Here is an 8,941-nt window from a genome sequence, read left to right as displayed (position 1 = left end):
GTGAGTTTTCTGAGTACTGACGAGATCATTGTCAAAACAATCCCCATTCACACAGATCCGCGAAAACGATTAAAAGCGCTGTATTCTGCTGCCAGGCCATTAGATGGCGATGAAACACTATAGACTGAACATGTAATACGCATGTGCATGACGTCATCGTCAGAGATTCCAGTTTTTGTTGTTTAAGGCCCTTGCACACCGAAATTCGCATCCGAAATTTTCACACATTAAAAAATAAATACGACCTCACGTTTTGTCAATCACGCTTGCACACTGCCTCCGAAACTTTTGTCCGTCATAAACAATTCGGATTGTGTTCGATTTTCTGCGTTTTTTGCGTCCGTAGCAAGCATTTTGACTGGTGTTTTGACAATTCAGAGCCACCGTATGACGAATACGAAAAAGCGCGTGTGAAAATTTTGGACTCAGTGTGCAAGGACCTTTACATGGAGACAAAAAAAAAAAACCTTTTCAAAACTTTGCTTTTTCAGGCACCCAAGACGGACTGCCAAAACGTATAAAAAGTTTGCTTTTTTAGTTGAAAACGGTGTCATGTAAACAGCCCCTAAGTAATATATGAATTATTATTATATAGGCCTATATCATGTATCAATTCCTTATCATATAGTATTAACTAATAGTGTAATTTAATGTGTTGATTACCACAATGGGTCAAAACCATACATTTTAACTACCAGTTGCTTTAATTAATCAGTAGTGATGCAGTGAGATCCAATCAGAAGGAGAAGTGATGAATCAAAATAATTGTATGTAGCTACAAGTAAAGAATAAAATGAATAATAAAAATAATAAAACAACGAATATTTAGATAAATTTGTAGGTAATAATCAGCTTTTAAGAGTAAGTAACAAAGAAACAATAAAGAAGCCTTAACCAAATATCTCTGAGTAGATTAATGCGAGATGCAAGAGTGAGCTAGAGATGTAAGAACTCTGCGAACATTTATACATAGGTTCAAGGTCAGAAATATATTTTCTAAGATTCGGCCTTGCTCTTTTGGTATTAATTATGCAAATTAAGCTAAACCATTGTAGTTTTATCACCTAAGAAGCAGAAAGAGCCAAATAAGTATTTTCATCTACACCACACATATTGCACAGGATAGAAGACTTGCAAAACATAATGAAATTGCATGTCTCAGCTTTTTGGAGAAGTAGCCACAATAGACATGCACATTTTCAGTGTGGAGGTGAACTAAATGTCTGATCTAAATATGATTATAGAATATGAGTATACGATATTAAAAGATGCAATTGACAAAAAGCATAAATGGATTAATAAAAGAATAATATGTTTGAAAGAATTAATCATAGAAACAACCACAAAAGAATAATTATAATCATAAGCATTTTTCTTATACACCAATACACCAGTTAGTTAATGATTTGTAAGAATATCATTATGTTATGACTTTACTTGTTGAGGCACATGACTTTTAACTAATTATTAAAGAGTTAGTTCACTCAAAGATGAAAATCATCCCATGATTTACTTACCCTCAAGCCATCCTAGATGTATAGGACTTTCTTCCTTCAGTCGAACACAATCGGAGTTATATTAAAAAATATCCTGGCTCTTCCAAGCTTTATAATGGGAGTGAATGGTAACTTCGATTTTGAAGCCTAAAAAAGCACATCCATCCATCATAAAAGTAATCCATACAGCTCCGGGGGGTTAAATTAAGTCCTTCTGAAGTGAAGCTACTGTATGCGTTTTTGTTAGAAAAATATTCATATAACTGTATAAACTATATTCACTGGCTTCCGGTAACTGGCGTACATGAGTCTAGTACCGGTGGAAGAGTGGCCTCTGACCCGACAGGTATATTATACATAAAACCCGTTTTGTAAAGTGTTAGAATAATAATATGTAATAAAAATGGTTAGATACAATGAACTCTCAATGTTCTCTCGCAACTTCGAGTTATAAAGTCTGATATAAAAAGAGTCAGCATTGTGAGATATAAACATGAAACTGCAAGGGGAAAAAGTCAGAAATGTGAAATAAAAAGTTGCTATTACCTTTTTTTATTTTTTTATTCTGTGTCAGAAATAAGCTTCCACATTATCTAGTGTATATGCTCAGAGGGATTTAACTGTTCTTCTTGTTGTTGTTGTTTTACATCATGTAGATGCATCAGAAAAAAATGAACATAAAATAATGCACTGATGCTGTAAGGGAGTCACCAGATCAGCTCGCTCCGCCCACTCGTTCACTCTCCCCAGAACTCTCCATCATTATCATCATCAGTGCACACTATATAGACCAGAGTTCCTCAAACTCGGTCCTGGAGGGCCACTGCCCTGCACAGTTTAGCTCCAACCCTGATCAAACACACCTAGCTGTGAGTTTCTAGTGATCCTGAAGACATTGATTAGCTTGCTCAGGTGTGTTTGATCAGTGTTGGAGCTAAACTCTGCAGGACAGTGGCCCTCCAGGACCGAGTTTGAGAAACCCTGATATAGACTCTCTTCTCCTTCACTTCCTTGTCTGGTCTTGTCCCTACGAATGCATACAGACTCTATCCTGATACCTCCCTGTACTTACCCGCTTCAAGGATTCCTTACCCGAACTCCGTCTTCAGTCATCCGCCTTCAGCCTGCAGCTGCTCTCTCTCCGTTCATCTACAAGACTCAGACCCGTATTATCATCCAGCTAAGTCCTTCATCCATTCTGTCTCTCTGCCACAATCTCACCATACCTGTTCGGATCTCTGCCACTGCTCAGTAAAACTGTTTACAAATCACTTCCTTGTCTGCTTCCCTCTGTATCGTGACAGATGCATATTTAAATGTAATTTCATTACTTTCAGAGCGCATATTCATCTGTCCTGCAGAGAGCACCAGATCTCGCTGAGCTATTCATCTCCATGGTAACCTGCCCTGAGCGTCAAAGGCCGCAGTTAAATTCCTCCAGGTCACTCAAACATGGTGACCATGTGTGGAGCGGGACAAATTAGAAAGTACACAGCTAGTTAATGTTTGTTGATCCCAGTTAATGTTGAGGAAATCTGGGAGAGAAATCTTGTGTTTGCAAAGGATGCCGTTTTGCCTCTGTTTACAGCTGACATAGACACAACTGCTAATGTTGACTCTGAGGAGAGAAAGGAGTAAGTTTGCAGTTTTTTTGTTTGTTTGTTTGTTTGTTTTTTTCTTTAATTGCTCTACACTAAAAGTGGAACTTGAGGGTCACGAAACCATTCACACATATACCTAACCTTTAGACCAGGGGTTTTCAAAGTCTAAGACCCTTTTGACACAACTTACCCAATACACTCTCAGAAAAAAAGGTACAAAAGCTGTCACTGTGGCGGTACCTTTTCAAAAGGTACACCTTTGTACCTAAAGAGTGCATATTAGTCCCTCAAAGGTACATATTGGTACCAAAAGTGTACATATTAGTTCCAAAAGTGTACATATTACTACCTAATTGGTACATATTAAAACCCTTTTGAAGGGTACTCAGTGACAGCTTTTGTACCTTTTTTTCTGAGAGTGTACCCCTCTTTTCCGCTGCTTATTGCGCTTAAACAGTAGCCTGGTTAAAACCAGACCATTCTCAGTAGTAACTGAGTTATGGTCTGGCAAAGCTCCATAGACAAATCATTTCCAAAGGGGCGTCACCAACGGACGTCGCTCAAATGCGTCTGGGCGCAGTTGGATAGACCTAAAACCAATCAGAGCGATCGGCATCGTGTAAAGCCATATGCTGCGTCCCAATTCGCCTAAGTTACACTACGCCATAAAAGTATGTACTCTTTTTGTGAAGAAAATGTATTTACTTTTGAATGTGTAGCAAAAAAGTAGGCAAGCTTTGGGACATACTACTTCGTCATCTTTATCGGACGGATCTGTCGCGTACGTCCTGTCACCGTAAACTGCCCTGTCAATCATCTTGTCACAGTTAAAATCCTCTATTAAATCTAATTTAATTTCCTACCGTTTCGGAGAGAAATGTAGTAGCACGTTCATCTGCCAGTGGGTCTTTCATGGAGACTGTCCTCATGTGTTTGCAATTTGAATATAATAATGCATTTAAAAGTTGAACGGACGTCGCTCAAATGCCTCTGGGCGCAATTGGATAGACCTAAAACCAATCAGAGCGATCGTCATTGTGTAAAGCCCGCCTCAACGTTTCTGATTGGTGCCGCGATTTCTAGGCCATGGAAATGGGCTTGAATGAGCTCTTTGCCAGACTACTTCTCGAGCAAATCTGAATTTGCCGGAAGTTGTCTGGGTTTTCCCAGGCTACTTAAACAGTCAAATACACACAAAATAATGTCAAAATGCCGGTCTTGGCGAGTATTGATGCAAACACGGACAGTTATGATTTAAGTGAACGTAAACAGTTGAGAAAGAAAACGCATGTGTAACGGTATAATGGATCCGTGCGTCATGTCTTAAAGCGACAGCAGCCTAATAATCAAATTATGAGATAATATTTAAAACATCTATATGGCCGTTTTTCCTCATGGTATCGATGTCTAAATTGTGGCCAGTGAAAATGCTGAGTGCTAGTAACTTTGGAAAACCACTATAGCCACAGTGACTGGTGAGCAAAAAAGTTAATGTCAAGCCCTGTTCACCAGTGACAATAATATTAATGCACCAGATATACATTCTTAAAAGTATGTCAGAGAGAATTCCCTTACTTCCAAACATCAATAGCAAAGACATTGAAAAGGACTGCAGGCTCCGGGACAAGCCTTTATGTTTGGACCCCCTTTTTTTATTTAATCTCTCACTGCAGGGCAAGATTCCTGAGGGTTTCCACCTGTTTTACTGGAGCATTATCCAAAGCAAACCTCAAAATTCTTCTTCATTCTTGGATGCAGCATCCAGACATTATTTGTGACCTAATCCTGACTACAAGAGAAAATTAAATCTCTTTCTCATGCCTCATTTTGGCTCAACAAACATTGAGGTAACTTCCACAGTAGCACAAGGATACAAGAAAATAACTTGGAATTTCATATGTCTAGAACAGTAGTTTCAATGCCAAAACGATGATTTAACAATTAATCATGCATATCAAGTTATATATTATCCAATTTTATGGAGGAATTTGTATACTTTCATGAACACATTTCTGTTTTTAAACCCACATGACTGTTTAGTTTTTAATTTGGACAGGTCAAAATTATTTTATGTGGTAATCAACAATATGTCAGGCATTCAATGGAGCTTAGCCTATATTAATCTCAGAACATTCCTTTAACACATGATCCTTCATCAGGCTTTGAGTATGCGTGGAATCTTGGGAACAGAGGCAGATAAGAAGCCCATGATCACATGTGGTAATCGTTCTTCCAGTGTTCATTGCATGTCTTATGAAGAACACATTTCAGTGCCCGCACACATTCACCCAGCAGATATTTGCTGCTTTCCTTTTGACTCAAGGACTGTTTGACCTCAAGAGAGACCGCATTTTACCACCCTGCAACAGCAACAAAAGGGGATCCCCCACAATTCCCTGCGTCACAGGCAGGAGCGGCCTGAGAAAGAATGCAGTGATGTCCCGATGTTCTGACATCCTCATTGTTCTGAACCCCCACCCCCATCACTTGTAAACCAAGGCTGAGCTTTTGTGCTGCGGGAGTTGGTAGATTTACAGCAATGCATGCTTCACAAAAGAGCCTGCACTCTGTCACAACACTGGCCGATCAGGAGCTCTCACTGAGATTAAACTCAGCACTTTACCAAGCCACTGACGCAAGGAAAACGGGCAGACTCAGTCGTTTCACTGGGCTTATATCACAGGCCACATGGTTTATGGATGTGTCTGCACAGTGCTAGTGTGTTAAAGTGTTAGTCAGTAGTGTTGCATTAATGTTGCTGACATTTTACACTGTTTTTGGCTAATTCCAGTTTCTGATGTTGATTCTGCCTCTGCTGTTTTCAAGCTTTTATTGGCACTGTGACCTGCTGTTTTATTTATTTCTGTGTTATCATGGCTGTATTTTGCTGTGTCTGGTTTATGTCGGTACCCGATTGTGAGAAAAGCCTAAAGTGTTTTGTTTCCAAGATGCATTCAATTGCCAGGCTGCAAACAAGCCTTTTCAACTAACCATAGGTTTGTTCTTTGAACCACAAACATAGCAAAAATAAATTATTTTAAGAACTGCACACATCTTAAAAAAAACTGAGTCTCACCCTAATGTCTCACATGTAGGTAGCTATATTCCAGACAATAATTATTTTGAGACATTTAGCTTTCATTTCTGTCTTGTAAATGAATTCAGCTCACTTGTGTTGAGTCAAAAGCTCGCTGTAGCAGGATCAAAAATCGAACTGTCATCATTTACTCACACTTATGTCATTCAAAACGACTTTCTTTATTCTGCAGCAGACTAAACCATATTGTGAAAATTAAAAATATGTCCACACAAGGGCTCCAGTGTAGTTTTGGACCCCACTGACTTTTATTGAATGGACAAAAACAGTTGAAAACGTCTTCACAATATATTAGGCTGAGTAAATGAGGAATAAGGGTGAGTAAATGAGCAATAAGGGTGAGTAAATGAACAATAAGGGTGAGTAAATGAACAATAAGGGTGAGTAAATGAACAATAAGGGTGAGTAAATGATGACAGAATTTTCATTTTGGGGTAAACTAACACTTTAAGTCTGAGGTTGCATTTCACTCTTCAGGCCCAATTAGTTTAAAGTCTGTTATATTTCCCACAAACTATTCTTTTACATACTGCTCTGAGCACAACTGAAGGGTTTTTACTGATGTTTATAAATGTTTATTTGTCTAAGTGGAACATGTAAATGTGAACACACAGGGCCTGTTTACACCTGGTCACATCATGCATTTTCTCTGATCGGATAGCTATTCGATCAATCAAATCACTTCCGGAGGCAGTCTGGGACGCATTCAAGACGAAACTGGACAAGTGTAAATGCATCTGGTTGTTGAAACCACATATGTAAATTTACACCTCCCAAAATGGGGGAAAAATTAATAAAGGCGTGTGATAGGCTATATGACATGTTATAGTCAGATATGGCAGCGCTACTACAACATGCATCGCTATAGCCTCTCTTCCGCAAGCCCACGTGCAAACTGCTGCAAATGAAACTGAAAGTTCGGCATTGCATTTATTATGTCAAGTGTAAATGGAAGAGCTTTAACTAAATGGATAGCAATCCGATCAATAAAAATGCATGAAGTGACGAGGTGTAAACAGGCCCACAGATACCGTGAAAATATAGTGTGATCAATAGAGGAAGAACACCAGTGTTTACTGAAGCTGTTGCTAAGTTTACTTTTGTTTCTCAAAGTCAGAAAGGAACACTACCTCAAAGATTTCCCACAAAAAAACTGTTAACACAACTCACACAGTACATGCTATGTTAGTTCACCCAAAAATGAAAAGTCAGATGAAAAGAGAAAATGTGCATTAACCATTGGGAAACAAGTGGGTAACTTTAGGAACTGATGCAAGAAAAAGTTAAAGGGTTAGTTCGCCCAAAAATAAACATTATCGGCTGATACCAAGAGTTTAAAAAGACTGAAATATCAGCTAATTCAGCCTGGTTGGTGTATATTTGTCAATCTGTTTTCAGAGAGGACCTTTTTTTGATCAGGAAAACAGTGCTTTCATCTGATACTCTACCAACTTACAATGGAGTATATGATGGTGAATTATTGTTAGATATTTTATGTTTGAAAAGTTGCAAATGACCCATCAGCACCTAGTTTTAACTGTAGCTATTTTTAAACCCAGCAGGTGAAACACCATTGCAGTGAGTTGGCAGTGTTAAAGAAGTCTTTCTTGAAGTCAAACCAGAGCGGAGGTGTCTGGTGACAGCTTTTGTTATTCTGTCAGAGGATTCTCTGTTTCCTCGTCCTGATCTGATACACATGGAAATGACTCACACATTGATGAAATCAGTCTGTTTGGTGACTGCATTCATTTTGACGGATGCTAATGGAGATTAAACCTTAATTTCCACACAGACTCTGCTGACTCATTTCTTATTAGCGTAAAAGACTAGTCTAAGTGAACGAAGGAAAGAACGAGAGTCATTTAAATGCTCTTCAGCCATGCAATCCATAACATCTAAAGGCATTTCAAATGTTCGTTCTTGTCCCTGATGGATAAACTGGCGTTACAGAAACACTTGTTCAAGAAACTTTTTTGGTGGGCTGTTTGATTGCTTTAAACGTTCCTCAAAGTGACAATCTGTCATTTCTATACGTGCAGGTCACAGACACTGGTGCTGATTCACAAGGTTTTGGTTCAGAAACCCCCAAAGTGAGTGTTTAACTGTCAACAGCTGACACCTGGTCGATGACAGGTGTAATTGTGGGGGTTTTAAAGACAGCAGTGACTGACTTCTCATCATGTTACCATTCATCAGTTTCTGTAGAGACAGAAATACCTGTATATGCCTCTTTTTCTATATTTTTTGTGCCTGACATTAAACTTCACACTCCCATAAAATAAATAAATAAACACAACCATTGATTTATAACTGTGAACCCAAATGCGTCAGTGTTGGGCAACAAACCAACTGGTATGTGTATTTAATGATTTTTTTATTTTTTTATTTTTTACATACATTATGCATTATTAATAATAATTATGTACCTAATAGTGCCTAAATGTAGCTAATAGTGAACTTGCTTTTAATTACTAATTTGTTAATCAGAGTTTCTTGTTAGTTAATAGTAGTTAGACTGTTAATAGTGCGTTACTCATTTGTTCCTGTGTGGTTATTCATTAATGAAGGAACAGTATTCTATAGCGTCACCCAGTAATGGTTATGAAAACTTTGAGTTCACATGCAACAGTTCTTTGGCATTGAGTATGATTTGATATTATCAATATATAGTAAACAATTGGTATTTGTTCTTGTATAAAGAAATTCCATTGACTGTGTTGATTTGCTGTGAATGCACTATGTTTGCT

Source organism: Squalius cephalus (assembly GCF_949319135.1).
Source record: "Squalius cephalus genome assembly, chromosome: 9".
In the NCBI taxonomy this organism is placed as follows: domain Eukaryota; kingdom Metazoa; phylum Chordata; class Actinopteri; order Cypriniformes; family Leuciscidae; genus Squalius; species Squalius cephalus.
Note: the sequence above shows the minus strand (reverse complement) of the source record.